Source organism: Penicillium samsonianum (genome assembly GCF_028829775.1).
Source record: "Penicillium samsonianum strain IBT 33392 chromosome Unknown utg000003l_segment0_segment0, whole genome shotgun sequence".
Taxonomy (NCBI): Eukaryota; Fungi; Ascomycota; class Eurotiomycetes; order Eurotiales; family Aspergillaceae; genus Penicillium; species Penicillium samsonianum.
The window spans coordinates 7612390-7627814 of NW_026643261.1; positions in this window are offsets into that span (position 1 = coordinate 7612390).

Sequence of the window (15425 nt, forward strand, 5' to 3'; positions counted from 1 at the left end):
TATCTCCCTTTTTATAGAGATAAGGGTAGCACTTAAAGGCGCCCTAAATTAAGAGAAGTAAGGAAGCGTAGTAAACCTATTAATAATCAATTTATATTATATTAATATAAATATATATCTATAATAAATACCTATTAAACCTACTATTTACTAATACCACTATTATCTATATATAATTAAATTACTTAAAAATATAGAGCTAAAATATATAAATAATATAAGTTATAAGGTTAAGGAATTCTACTTACTAAAATTGCCTATAGGCGTATAGGGTAGTGCCCGTCTATAGGCATGCCTATAGTGGGCATTACCCGCTTATATAAGGCCTATAGGTAATGCCTACCAGCCCGTCTATAAGCAATATCGTAGTCCAATAGGGATACTATACTAAATTATGTAAGCTAGTTAAAAACTACGGCTAGCGGTAGATATACCTAAAAGGGTTAGTTAAAGTGTACCGCTAGTAAAAAAAGTGTGCCTAAGTCCTTCTCTTAATAAAAATATAACCTTTTATCTCTTTACTTTTTTACTTTTATCTTTAGTTTTTTCCTTCTTACTATCTAACCCCTATAACCTCCTAGAAGATCTTTATATCTACTAGAAGTAGTTTAAGTATAGATTACTAGCGTTCTTTAATATAAGTAAATAGTCGATATCGAACTATATTAGTAGAGGGGATAGATAGGAGGCTTAGGGCCGAGTATACTAATAATATTATCCGTCGAAATATTAGATATTTAATAAGGTAAAAAGGAAGTTAATTAATTATAACAAATTATAATAGATTATCCTCCTAAGCTACTTTAAAGAATATCTCTTAGATAGTATTGTCCTATTTTAATTAGGTTAGTAGTATAAATAGTACTAAGGGATATCTATACTATTAACTAAAGAAATTTATTAAGTCTCCCTTATTACTAGCTTATATTTATAGCCTTTTTATAAGTAGAAGTATTAAAATACCTAGTTATAGTAGTTATACTATAACGTATATCTTTCCTATTCGTATCCTTTCTAGCTATATAAAGATACTTAAGGATTATAGAGTAATACTTATATATAATCTTTAGGCTACTATCGCTACTATAGGCTATCTAAATAAAATAGTTCTAAATATTTAAAAGATAATTTAAGTCCTATCTAACCTTACCCTTTAATCTATAATTAGCTTGAGAAGGACTACAGGCACACTTTTTACTAACCACTTTAGGAATGTCTTCCGCTAGCCGTTATTTTTAACCACTTTATATAATTTAGTATGGTATCCTTATGGTATTATAAATAGTTATTATATGATTTATAATATTATTATAACACTATCTAAGTACTACTCTACTTTTTACTAGTTATAAAGTCATTTTTAAAATATTAAAATCTAACTACATTTTTACTATATAAATTAAAATATATATACAGAGTTTTTAATCCTAAGTCCTATCTAAAATAGCCTCTATTTTTAAAGATACTACTAATCGATAGATCTCACTCTCTCCCTCTCCTTAACCCCCTCCCATTTCTAGTTATACTCTAGCTAACCGCGATCTTATCTATAGATAATTCTATCGTCTCCCCCTATATCGTATAGTTATCTTAATATCGCCGTTTCGCTAGTACCCTCCCTAATTATTATATATATACTACTTCCTCCGGTTATATATTCTCGAATAGCGATAACTCTCTTTAGACGGAGTTATTAAAACGCTAGGAAGGGTATAATAAAGCTATCGGAACTTATTATAATAATTAAGAGCTATCCTATAATAATTAAGGACTAGTTTTAAGTTAATTAAGATACTACTACTAGGCGACTATAAGCCTATATAATATACCTAGAGTTCTAAAACTCTAAGGCAGTAAGGTCTTACTAGCTAGATCTACTAATAAGGGTAGAAATCTATCTAGAAGAGGCTCTAACCCCTCTCCTAGATAAATTCTATCTAGTAAATATATAGAATACCCTTTATTTAGGTAGATCAGCTTAAATAAGCTAATTAAATAGCCGGTTTAGTATTATATTATAGTAGATAGTAGTTAAATATCTACTTTACTCGGTAAATTACCTCCCTAGAGACTAGTATTTTAATATTAGTAAATAATAGTATACTACTATACTCCCTTCGGAATTATTACTATAAAATCTTATACTTAATTGACAGAAATCTGGCTGTATAATAACGTATAGACAAAATCAGATATTTTGGAATCTCTAACTAACTAAAAATGACAGAAACCCGCGGTTTCAATAATCTGGGCGGACATAGATGACTAACTGTAATATGCACTTTTATATGGTATGGTTGGTACTATATGTCATATGATATTCAGGGTATTTTACCCTGTTTCTACTATATATTCGATCTTAGTATTCGACACACCCTCTAGTTTTTAGAGATTGATTTTTCTGGCTCTAAGAACTACTAATTCCTTTATTTCTAGCCTTTATTTAAAATAGCCTCTATTTTTCTAGATTATATAACTAATCTCTCTCTCTTTTAATCTCTCTTCTTATTAATTAGTTGACTAATCTCTCGTATACCGATTATCTCTCTAAAGATCGCCTACTTCTATTTCGGTAGTAGCTTCGTAAGGCTATCTACCGGTATCTCTATAGTAGGAACCTAGTTAATATAAACTCGACTAGCGCTAACTTCCTATCTTATCTAGTACCGATTAATATCTATATACCGAAGCTTTATATATATACCCGCCCCTTCTTTCGTTAGTAGATCGACTATCTACTAGTTATTATATATAATAGATAAGGGGTGATCGGGTTTAAATCCTAATAAATTTAGTACTCGGCGCCACTATTATACGGTTTTACCGGCCTTAGCGAGAGTAAGAAGTTTAGCTTTAGTGGTTAATATTATAACAGTCTTTTGCTTAGACGCTTTCTAATTAATTAGACCGCCATATAACTTATAGATATAACCCTCTAAGCTTTTCCTATCTTTATTATCTCTAAAGGAAGCATCGCTTACGAATTTAACTAACTTCGCTACTAGTTATAAACTATAGTATAGGTTTTAATCTATTTTTACCTTTAATCTTAATCTTAATCTTTCTCTCTAGTTCTATATTTAATAGCCTAGAACCTAGTTTCGTATAGATACTAGATAATTCTATCGATAGCGTCGATATATTTCGGACTAGGGTTTATAAGAAATTTAGCTACCTTCGATATAGCTTTAGCGGTATCTACTCTTATTATTATAGTAGAGTACTATACCGAACTAACCTTCTATTAAAATTAGTGAATTTATTATAGTAAAGCCACCCCCTCGAAAGATAGTAATAGTTTAGTTACTATTAGGGAGCTAATCTTCCTCTCTATAATTAGGTTATACCTAGTTACTATACTCTTAATATATAAATGCTAGTATAATTTAGACTGCGCCAAACCCCGCAAACCCGCAAACCCGAAAAAACCTAGCCCGCAAATAGGTTGGGTTTCGGGTAGACTTTTATAACCCGTATAGGTTTACGGGTTACCTATATGGGTTACTAAATAGTGCAAATATAGGAAGAGTCTAAGCTGTATAAATTATCTAGTTTTCGATTGTATTTTATTATATTTCCTTTTTATATAGTATGTTTTAAATAGCTTTAAGTGTTATATTATAATTAAAATAACTTTAACTTTAAAGCTAATAATACTCCTATTTATTATTATCCTTTCTTATATATTTCCGGGTTCTAACTAATATACGTGTCTAAGTATTCCCTTCCTCCGTTCTAGGTAATAGAGGATTATAGTTATAATTATTATTAGTAGTTAGTATAGGCTACTTAGCCTCCCCTTTATTAATATTGTCTTCTATTACCTTATCTTCCTTATTATTACTAATCGGATTAAACTTATAAATATTAAGACTATTACCTTACTCTTCGTTCGCCACCTTAACTTTATTATAGGAGAAAAATTCCTTTAACGTATACTATTCCTCTTTAAAATTAAATCTTAATATATATAGATATATTATAAGGTCCTAGATAGTATTAGTATTAAGCCTATCTTAGCGGTAGTCTTTAGAGCTATATTAATACCTTTAAGCCTACTACTCTTTCTAGTTATTAGTTTAAAAGAACTGGAGCTTATTCTTAAATATAAGGATAGTCCTAATTATATAAAGATTACCTCTAATATTATCCGTTTCTATATAATATTACTATAGTTTCTACTATATAGCTTTGAAGGCCTATAGTATATTTATCTTTTATACAACGCGTTTATATTAGACTTAGGTAATAGATTATTTAAAGTATTTAAAAAGCTTATTATAGATCTTAAAGATATAATAGGTAGTAATATCCTTTATCTTTAATAATTTAAGAGTAAATTTAAAGAAAGACTATATAATCTAAAGAAGGTATTTAATCTATCGCTATTTATTATTATCTAATATAAGATCCGATCGCTTATAATTATTATAAAAAGGAGTAAAAAAGAGGTAGAGCTATTTTATAGGCTAGAGTATAAGAAAGGTAGAATTCTATTATATTTTTATATCTTAAATTAGTACGAGCTTAGCTAATTCGGTTTAAAGGGCGTAAAATATATTATATTACTAAAGGCTAGTATTTATATAGATAGTAAGGTTTAAATTTTAAATCTAGGAAAATAGTTAGTAAAGGTATAAAAAATAGTAGATATAACTTATCTTACTTAAAATATTAATAGTTTTACACTTATACTACCTTATATTTATTTATATAGATTAAGACCGCTATTTAGTCTACTAAGTTTTAGTTAACTCGTTTATTAGGCTAGTCTTTATATATCTAAGTAGCTTATTTAGACTTAACTAAAGAATATATATAATATATAGAACTCTAATAATAGTAGGTTCTTCTAGTATTACTTATTAGAGACTTTTAACTAATATTTTATTATTTAAAGTATTATTAGTTATAATAATAAGTACTCTATCTTTAATATTATACGTCTTAAGAACGTTTATAAGGATAATAGAAAGATTTATACTAGAGTACGTTTTATAGAGAGGTTTAAATCTAAAAAGGATCTTATAGTACTACTAGTTATTATTAATAAAATAGCTAGTAATTATTATAAAAGCTTAGGCGAAAGATAAGGTCTAGTAATTAAGTATAACTAATAGTTTTATATTAGAAGGTAGTCTTTAAAGAATACTCTTTTAGTACTCTTATATAGTACTTTAAAGGCGTTATCTAATTATTTTTATAGATCGAATTTAAAGAAGAGAACTTATTATTTATATAAATATAACTAATTTATGAAATTTAGGATATTTAATTAACTAAAATAGAAGGCGGACGACTATAAAGAATTATAATAGCTAGTCCTTCTAGACTTTCTAGCTAAAAGACTTCTATATAAGAGAATCCTAGTTTTTATAATAAAAGATATTAGTATAATACTAGATATTAAAGGGTATAAATTTATAGTAATTTTTATAAACTAAGTAATATCCGACTTCTAGATATAGTATCTAACTACCTTAATATAGCTAGTACCTTTAAGATATTTTCCTAATATAGAAGTCCCTTACTATACTATTATCTCTAATAATAAGGATTAGGGATACTCTAAGATTACTTTATATCGCTTATATATCACTTTAGATACGCTATTAGAGCTATATATAACCTATTCGAATTTATCTTAAGACTTTAACTAATACTTTAAGTTCTATTTAATCTTAATATTATTAGACTAACTATACTATATTCTAATCTACTATTCTATAAATTCTTTATTAACTATATTATTATAAAGTATAAATACCTTCTATAATCTAGGCCTATATAAGTAAGGTTCTTAAGGACTAGAAGTATAATTTAGGGGCGAAGAAACTTAATATTAAATATATCGACTACTTTCTAGCTATTCGAGGGTTCGGAGAAAGTAGCGGGTTACTCGTTATTAGGGGTAAGGTAGGTAAAGTTATTAATATTACTATTATAAAGAGATAATAAAAACGCGTTAAAATATTAACTCTAAGATATAGTATAAGGGAATAGTAGAATAGTAGAACTTAATCGAAGTAAAGGTTTTATATATAAGAATAATTGTGAAGACTTAACTAGTAGTTTTAGTATACGTTATCACTTTTAATATAAGTTAATATATTATAGTACTAACTAAACCTTAAAATAATAATAATTAGCTACTTTACTTTAGCTTTAGTAGGTAAAGCCTAAGAAACCTATAAAAATCTATAAGATAACCTATAGAAACCTATAGAAACCTATAATATAACCCGAAGAGCTATTAAGAACTCGGAAAATATAAGAACTATAACACCTTACTAAAATATATATCTCTAAAATATATCTCTATAACGTTATAAGTATTTTTTAGCTTATACCACTAGAAATATTATTTACCGTGATATATAATATATCAAACCTATTTATTATAATAGTATAATAACCTATATTATAATAGTATAATAACCTATATTATAAAAGTAATATATAACGTCTTTTCGAACGAATTTATAAGTATTATAGCCGAAGTACTATATCTTAATATTATAAACTAAAACAACTATAGAATACTATATTTTATTAGGATAGGTAAGTAGCTTTATACAGCTTAGCATATCTCTATTAGGAAAATTATATAGCCGCGGGTTTTTACGGGAACCCGCGCGGGTTACCTATACGGGTTTCGGGTTAGTCGAGTCTACCTATCGGGTTTACGGGTTCGGGTTATAATTTGGAATCTCTTACCTATTCGCGGGTTTTAGCGTAGTCTAACTAAATAAAACTAGTCTAAGAATTATATAAAGGTATTATATATATTAAAGAAAGTATATGATTATAGATATACTTAATAAGGTAGGCTATATTCTAAATATTACTTCTATATGCTAATATCTCTTCTAGATTTATAATCTTACTATTTATATTAATATAAGCCTAGACCTCGTCCTTACCTATATAGACTCGGAACCGACCCGACCCTTAACCTATATCTTATAGGTTTCGAGTCCTTATCTAGGACTCGCGGGTAGAACTCGGAAGGCTAGGGAATTAGTATAGGTTACCTATAGACTTATTTTAGGTCTATAAATAGGATAAATACCTAATTCCTAGTAGTTATATTAATTATAAAGACTTAGTCTATATTTTTAATTATCCTTATATTTTTCACTTTCTATCTTATAGCTTCTAATTTCTAATTTCTTTCTAGTTAAATTTAGAGAAAATAAGGGTATTCTAATTATAAAATAACTATCTTATTATTATATTATAACTATTTAGATATACTAAGCGTACTCGCGCCCTTCTAGTTATATAGTAAATTAAAAAATCTATATCGTTTTTAATATTATCTTTTTTAATACCTTTATCCTCGCTATTTCTATTATCTTTATTAATAGATATAATATTTCTCTACCTTTTTCCTAATATAACTATATTTAGCTATAGTATCTCTATTACTATAATATTATCCTCTTTATTATTATTAATTAGTTCTAGATTATTTATACTATTTTTATATTCTTTATCTTCCGCTTATATTTTTTCGAATAAAAGATACTTAGTCAATAGTAGACGTTTCTTATCCTTAATTTTAAATATTAATATATATATATATATTATATATAAAATTAAAAAGTCGTTTAACCCTAGATTTTATAGTTAGAATAATAAGTATATCCTATATTAAAGTAGTAAGTATAAAGAATATATATTTATTCTGCTACTAAAAAATAGAAGATATAATTATAATAGTAGCTATATTTAGGGTTAATTATAATATACTAAAAGGGTCTAGAGTATTTATAACTATTAAAATACTAGTTTAGTTTATTATTAATTAAAGATACTTCTAATAGAGATTATATCTATTTATATATCTTTTTAAGTTTAAATAGTCTTAAATTTAAAGATAGTACTTATATAGTTTAAAGCGATCTTTAAGATTCTTTTAATACTAATCTTATTAATTAATATCTAGATCCTTCTAATCTTTACTAGTAAAGAATTAGAGCTTATTTTATAAAGATATAATAATACTAATTATATAAAGATTATTATATATTATTAGTTATATTATAATATTATAGTAGTTAAGTTTTAATAGCTTTAAAGATATTAAATATTACCTTTTTTTATAGGACTTTCTTCTATTAGAGCTATACTTTTAATTATTTAAAATAAGTAAATAGCTTATTATATATATTAAATACTAAATAGATAGTAATATCCTTTATCTATAAAAATATAGTAGTAAATTAGTAGAAAGAATAGATATCTAAAAAAGATATTTAATTTAGTACTATTCTCCATAAATAATTATAAGTTTATCTCAGTATTACTTAAAGAATAGCTTAATAAATAGTTAGAGCCTTTTTATATATTAAAATATTAAAAAAGTCGAGTTCTAATAGGTCTTTATATCTTAAATTAGTATAAGCTTTAATTTTATAAGTTAAAGCTTATATAATAAATCCTACTATTATAAACTTATATTAATTAAAAATATTAGTTACCTAATCTATAATAATATTAAAATTAGTATTAAATATAGATTTAAGACTATAGTCTTATTTTATCTAGAGTATAGATAATCTTAAGCGTTTTAGATAGTTTTATTAAAGGACTTTTATAAACGCGTTTACTCTAGCCTTTATACTAATCTAACTTAGCTATCTTATTTATTAATATTACTTTTATCTTACTAAGAAGATTATTAAGGCTTAGTTAGATTATATATATAATATATAGTACTCGGATAATAGCTAAATTATTATTAATCTTAAGTTAGTTAATTAAGTCCTAGAGACTTAATATCACCGTATTATTATTTAAAGCGTTATCTATTATAATAGCGAGTATACTATTTATAATATCGTATTATTATAGAAGTGATATTAAAATAGCACTAAGATTAACACTAGAATAAGATCTAGAAAGAGGCTTAAAACTAAGAAAGATCTTTTAATATTCTTAATTTTAGTTAAAAGAATAGCTTATTATAGCTATAAAAGCCTATTAAAATAGTAATATCTAGTAGTTTTATATAAGCGATAGCTTAGTATTAAAAGGAAGTTTTTAAAAAACGCCCTATTATATCTTAAGAATAAAGTCTTTAAACTAATATTTTATAATCTTAAAAGATAGTATTTAAAAGGATATTAGCCGTCTTACCAGCCCACCCCTACCTAGGGTGGGTCTGTCCCACTAAACAGAAATTTACCACAAAACAGAAGAATTTAAAAATCACCATGTATTCAAAACCACCTACCTATATACTCCAGTAGTATCTATATACCAATTTGCACCCCCACTATCTCTTACTACTAATCTAGCTTTATACTCATTTTTAGCGGTATCCCTAGCCAATTGAGCCCGTTATTCTAATTCTAATTCCTTGGCATATTTTGCCTACTAGCGCTAAAGCTTCTTATCTTCGGTGTCCTGCCTCCTTTTTATTAGACGATTGGCTATAGTAGGTGAGAGAGCTATTAGGCCTATATTAAGTATTGATCGTCTATTTTTTGGAGTATTTGCCACTAATTTGTAGGACTAAGATTTGTTTAAAGATACCTTATAGATCTTAAGCCGCTAGGATAGAAGTAAATTTGTATCTATACTTCGACGAATATACCTTTATATACGCTTAGATAGCTTAGTGAACTCTATAAAATCACTAAGAAGCTTATTATAAAGCCTTTTAACCCGTATAGTAGTATCTAGAGGAGAATTCGTTATTAAGCTACCTAGCTTAGGGGGTGGTAGGGGCGTATTAATAATACTAAGAACCGGAGTATTATTAATCTAAGTACGTAAAGGGCTAAGAACTATCTCTAGATTAAAAGGATAAATACCCCGAGAGCTAAAAGAAGATCTAATAGTTCTCTAGGTGAAAGTATCCCTTCGTATATTACTAATTATACGGAAAAAATCCCGCTTTTAACTAGCACTTCCACCCTATATAATAACCTTATTATTAGCCTTTCGGAAATAATATTTTAAATATTAGAAAGCCTAGCTATTAAGCGGTTAGTATAGATAGGTTATATAAGGTAAAAACTAGATTAGGATAATATTTTTCTCTATATAAAAGGTGGTAAATTTAAGTGTTATATAAGAAGGATGATTATCTATAAGAAGAAGCCGGGGCCTATTCTTTTAGATCCGATCTTTTATAGCTTTATAGAAATAATATAGCTATTTAAATATAATCTCGTCGTTAACCCACCCCTTAGGGGTTAGTTTAATTCGAAAATCGGGGATTAAAATCTTAGTATACCACTCTTCTATTTACTAGGATCCTTTAACTAGAAACTAAGGTAGTATCACCTAGCCGTCGGCGGCAATATATTTAATACTTATAATTAATTTAGCTAGGCCACTAGTAGTAATATTACTAGTTATACGAGAAGAGACAACCTTACGCGGCTTTCCCTAGCCAATTTAATAGCCGGTTTCATCCTAGTTATAGATCTTATAGGGTAGGAATTTATACTATTTTATAACCGTTAAGAAATAGTAAAACTAGAGAGAAAGGCTCTCTAAATTCTCACTATCTATACGGGCCTTTTCCTTAGGTTTTTAGGTATAGTAGCTAATATCGGGGGGTAATCTTTTAATAAAGCGATACACCTAGTTATAACCGACGGTATAGCTAGCACTAGCCTATTATAAAAGCTAGTTTATAGAGCCCTCAATCTCCTTAGGGGTAGGTTAAATTAAACTACTATCTAGTAGTTTAACCTAGCTAACAAGTGCCTTTTCTTAAATTAGACTAAGCGTTTTAGTAAGATCGGTACGGTCGGAATGAGTTTTACGACCGTGAATACAGGCGTATAATGTCGAGTACGAAACCGAGAATTCTCGTGCCAATGGGGCGATTTTTTGGTTTTTTCTTTCATAGTAGGCTTTGACAGCTTTTTGAATTTCATCTTCTGAATTTTGGGTTTTTTTTGGCATCGTCTTATAGTATAAAAATGGGTAGGAAGGTGATACAATATCATATTTAAAAGTTAATACTTCTACTATTATAATCCTATTAATATAACATGTAAGTGATTAAAACTATACAATGCATTTTAGTTTAAAAATGCAACATTACAAATAATGATTTAATAATATAACCATACAATGTAAAATATAATATGAACATACAATGCATTATGCAACATTACAATATAACCATACAATGCATTTATTAAAATGCAACATTACAAATAATGATTTAATAAATATAAACCATATATGGATTTATTAAAATGCAACATTACATATGATTTAATAATATAACTATACAATGCATTTTAAATCTATCATTATGACGATAACACATTTAATTAGATCTATCTAGATCTATTTTCAAAAGAGATAAATAAGACTATAACCACCGAGATAATAATCTTTTTAACAACACGGTTAATATCTTCTTTATATTAAATATACTTCAATTAACTAAATACAACCTTTTTATCTCTTTACTTTCTTACCTTTCATCTTTAGTTTTTCTTTCCTACCATCTAACCCCTATAACCTCCCAGATACAAAAATGAAAATCTTCTGTTTTGTGGGAAATTTCTGTTTAGTGGGACAGACCCATACCTAAAAAAGGTATAGGGGCGGTAAGACGGCTATAGGAAGTCGAGTATAAAAAATAAGGTTTTAAAAAGCTATATATTTAATAAACTAAAAAAGGAGATAAGATATAATAATTAATTTAAAATCGATCGCTCCTATTTATTTTAAAAGAAAGATACTAGCTACTAGGCCTAAATACTTGGCCTAATAACCAGTTTAGGTTGTTAAGCCGCACCACACTAATCATAATTTCACACTAATTATATTTTTAACCAACCCACTAATTTTAAAAAATTCCTATACTACTAAATATGCTTAAAAATACCTAAGAATTGGAAGATCGTATTGAAATTGCCTTATAAGTATATACTAAAATAGAGAAGCTAAAAATCGCTAAATTAGCGCGGGAATTCGACGTTCTATACTAATTACTTCGCGGCTAGATATAGGGTTATAAATCTCTAAAGTGCCGTACTAGCCTTAATAAAGTATTAGAGCTAGAGTAAGAATAGGTATTAATTTATTAGATTTATACTTTAAATACTACTAATTTACTACTAACTACTAAGATATTCCGTAACTATACCATCTAAATACTTCGTTAGTATAGTTTAGAGTAGGAACTTAGTTATAACTAGGTATACCGGTTTATTAAGCGCCTCCTTATTAACTACCTCTATATTAAGTAAAAACTAATAGAAACAGATTGGATATAAGTAGTTATACCTAGGTATTTAAATACCTAGTACGATCGACTTACTACTACCCTTTAGTAATATAAAATTCACCTACAAAACCTATATAACTTTAATAAGAGCGGCTTTCGTATTAGCGAAGGGAGGTAGTAAAAGGTTGTCTCTACCTATAGAAAATATACTAATACTAATATTAGTACTAGGGGCCCTACTAAATCCCTTACTATTATTAAATATATTTCCGCCGATAGTTAGGTTATACTACTATAGTTTATATAGAGAATTAGTATCGCGAAACTAAGCTTCCGGACGACTACTAGATAGTGCCTTCTCCTAATAGTTAGATTAATAATATTACTACTTTTAAATAGCTTTAGTTATTTAATACTTTAACTAAAAGCTAGGTTATAAAGGGTGAATTCCGTATACTTTTAATAGATAACTATAAGTCTTATTTAATATATAAATTTATTAAATTTTAGGGGATTGATATATTTGCCCCCCCCCCCCCCCTTTTGGCTATTCCTACCCCCCCACCTTATTCTGCCTAGTTTCTACCACATACCTAAGGTATCAACTTATTCTACCAGACTTTTTTCTACACTTTTAAATTCTAGTTTATATAGTAAAAAATGCACCTTTCTAGTTAGAAAAAAAATGCTTATTTCTATATGATTAAAGCTTCTATTCGTATATAACTACTTATTCTACTTATTCTATATTAAATCTCTATAGTACCACTAGCCTTAGCTTTAGTCTTAGTACCTTAGCGCGATAGCTATAAGCTATTCCTACGCTACGACTATAAGTTATTCTAATTAGACTCGGTAAGCGATAGAGGTTTACCTTAAGCGTAAAGTAAGGCTTATAGTAGTAGTAGTAGTAGTAGTAGTAGTAGCGGTAGTGGTAAAGCTAAAGAATAGACGATATATAAAGGAGAGAAGAAGTAGAAATTAATAGAGAGAAAGGTAGGTTAGAAGATATAAAATTGATTTTAAAATTAATTTGTATAAAGCTTTACTTTTTATAAGAGGTACTTATTTTTATTAGGGGTTTATATCGAATACTAAAGGTTGCATATATGGTGGAAACAGGTATTAATACCCAGAAAATCATGTGACCAATGGTACAATCCATACCATATAAAAGTGTATATTATAGTTAGTTATCTATATCCGCACGGATTGTTAAAACCGCGGGTTTTGTCGTTTTAGTTAGTTAGAGATTCTAATATATCTGATTTTGTCCATACGTTATCATATAGCCAGATTTCTGTTAGTTATGAGCCCGGAATCGTTTAATATATAATCTATATTTGTTAGGTTAATAAACCTCGCTATCGTTAGTCAATACTAAGTTGAAAGTTCAACTACCTACTATTGAAGTAACCCCTAAATCGAAGAAAAACCGGATTTCTATCTATAAAAAAGATAACGAATGGCAGATTATACTCTCTCCGCGGCGTCTGCCCGCGTTATCCTATAAGATATAATAATATAGGAACTATAGCTTACTAATATTAGAGGAATTGCCGATCAATTTAACGTCTAGGAGCTATATAATCCTTTAAAAGAAAAGAGCTAGCTACTCTAATATAACCTTAAGAACCTGATCTCTAAGAGGTTCGAGAACGAGTAACGACGCTAGGATAAGATTAGTATAAGAACTTAAAGGCTAAGTAGTTAGTTTAGTCGATCGCCGATAATAGATATATAAAGAAGAGGAAAGGATTAAGTATTATAGTTATAGCTATAAGAAATAGTATTCACCTAAGCTTCTAAGCCTTTATTATCTCTTAAGATTTAGTATATAAATTACTACTAAATCTAAGATCAAGATTCTCACCAGACTACGATCTAATATACCTTATAAAGCTTTATCACTAATAGAGAAATCTAGACCGAGGGCTAGATAGAAATACCGATATTAATATATAGCTATTAAACTAGGAAACCCTTTATACTTAATATATAAAGGTAGGTATCACTAAAGCGAAGGATGCTAATATATAATTCCTAGATACTATATTAGTTATATCACTATACTTTTATAATTAATGGTTAGTGATACTCGAAGGTAGGGAGGTTAAATTTAGTGAGCTTATTACTCGGTATAAAGCTCACTAGTCGATCACCTATATAAAGTAAGTTTTATAAAAGAACGTATTAAAAGCGGTATTCTTAACCTAGTAAGGATATGAAGAAGTAAAGCTAGAGAAGAAATCGTTAAACGAAGACATACTAATATTTAAAAGACGATACCTATATAGTAGAAGCCTTAGTAGGTATCCTATATAGAAATGCTAGGATATCTATAAAAAAGATAGGCTAGCTTCATACTAGGTTAGTTAATAAAGACCGGAAGAAGAAATATGAAGCTACTATTAATATAGACCTAGCCTAGAAGGTATATATTAAGAAGAAAGTATAAGAAGAAAGGTTAAAGTAAGCAAATATAACCTTCGAAATTAATGACTTTAGCTTCTTTATAATAGATGCTATTCTAGCTAGGAGTATAAAGAAAGAAGCTCTTTAAACTAATACTATTCCACTAAAGGATATATATACTAAAGCTCTCTTTACTAACGTTATATCCACCTAAATAACCTAGGAAAACGGCATAAAGCCGGCAAAAGAAAGATAGGTTGTTAACACTAGGTCGTAAGTGTATATATATAATGATCGTCGGTTATTTCAAACCTTCGTAAGTGTATAAAGTAGCGTTAGGGTGGGAGATATAGAGACGAAAATAGACGGCGTTAGCACTATATTCATCTATAGAGTCAGCCTAGTTAACGGAAAACTTGTCAAATTAGAGCTAAAGAATGCTAGATACTCTCCCAATTTCTATAGTAATCTAATATCCTATAGATTGATAATAAAGGTGGGGGGGTATTAATGAATTTTAGGAGCAATTATATTAAGATAATTAATAGCGGAAAGCTAGTATTTAGGATCTATTAAGATTAATAACTACCCTAGCTTTTACACCCGGAAAAAGAGCTTTAAATAATAAAGTAAGAAGAAGTGGCTTTTACCACTAAGAAATCGGAATAGGAGCTAAAAATAGAGGCTACTTTCGAAATATAGTATAAACGCCTAGTTTATATTAGACTAGAGCGTATTACTAAATTAGTAGAGATAATAGAGGGTATAACTATAACTAGTAGTAACCCTAGCCCTAAGG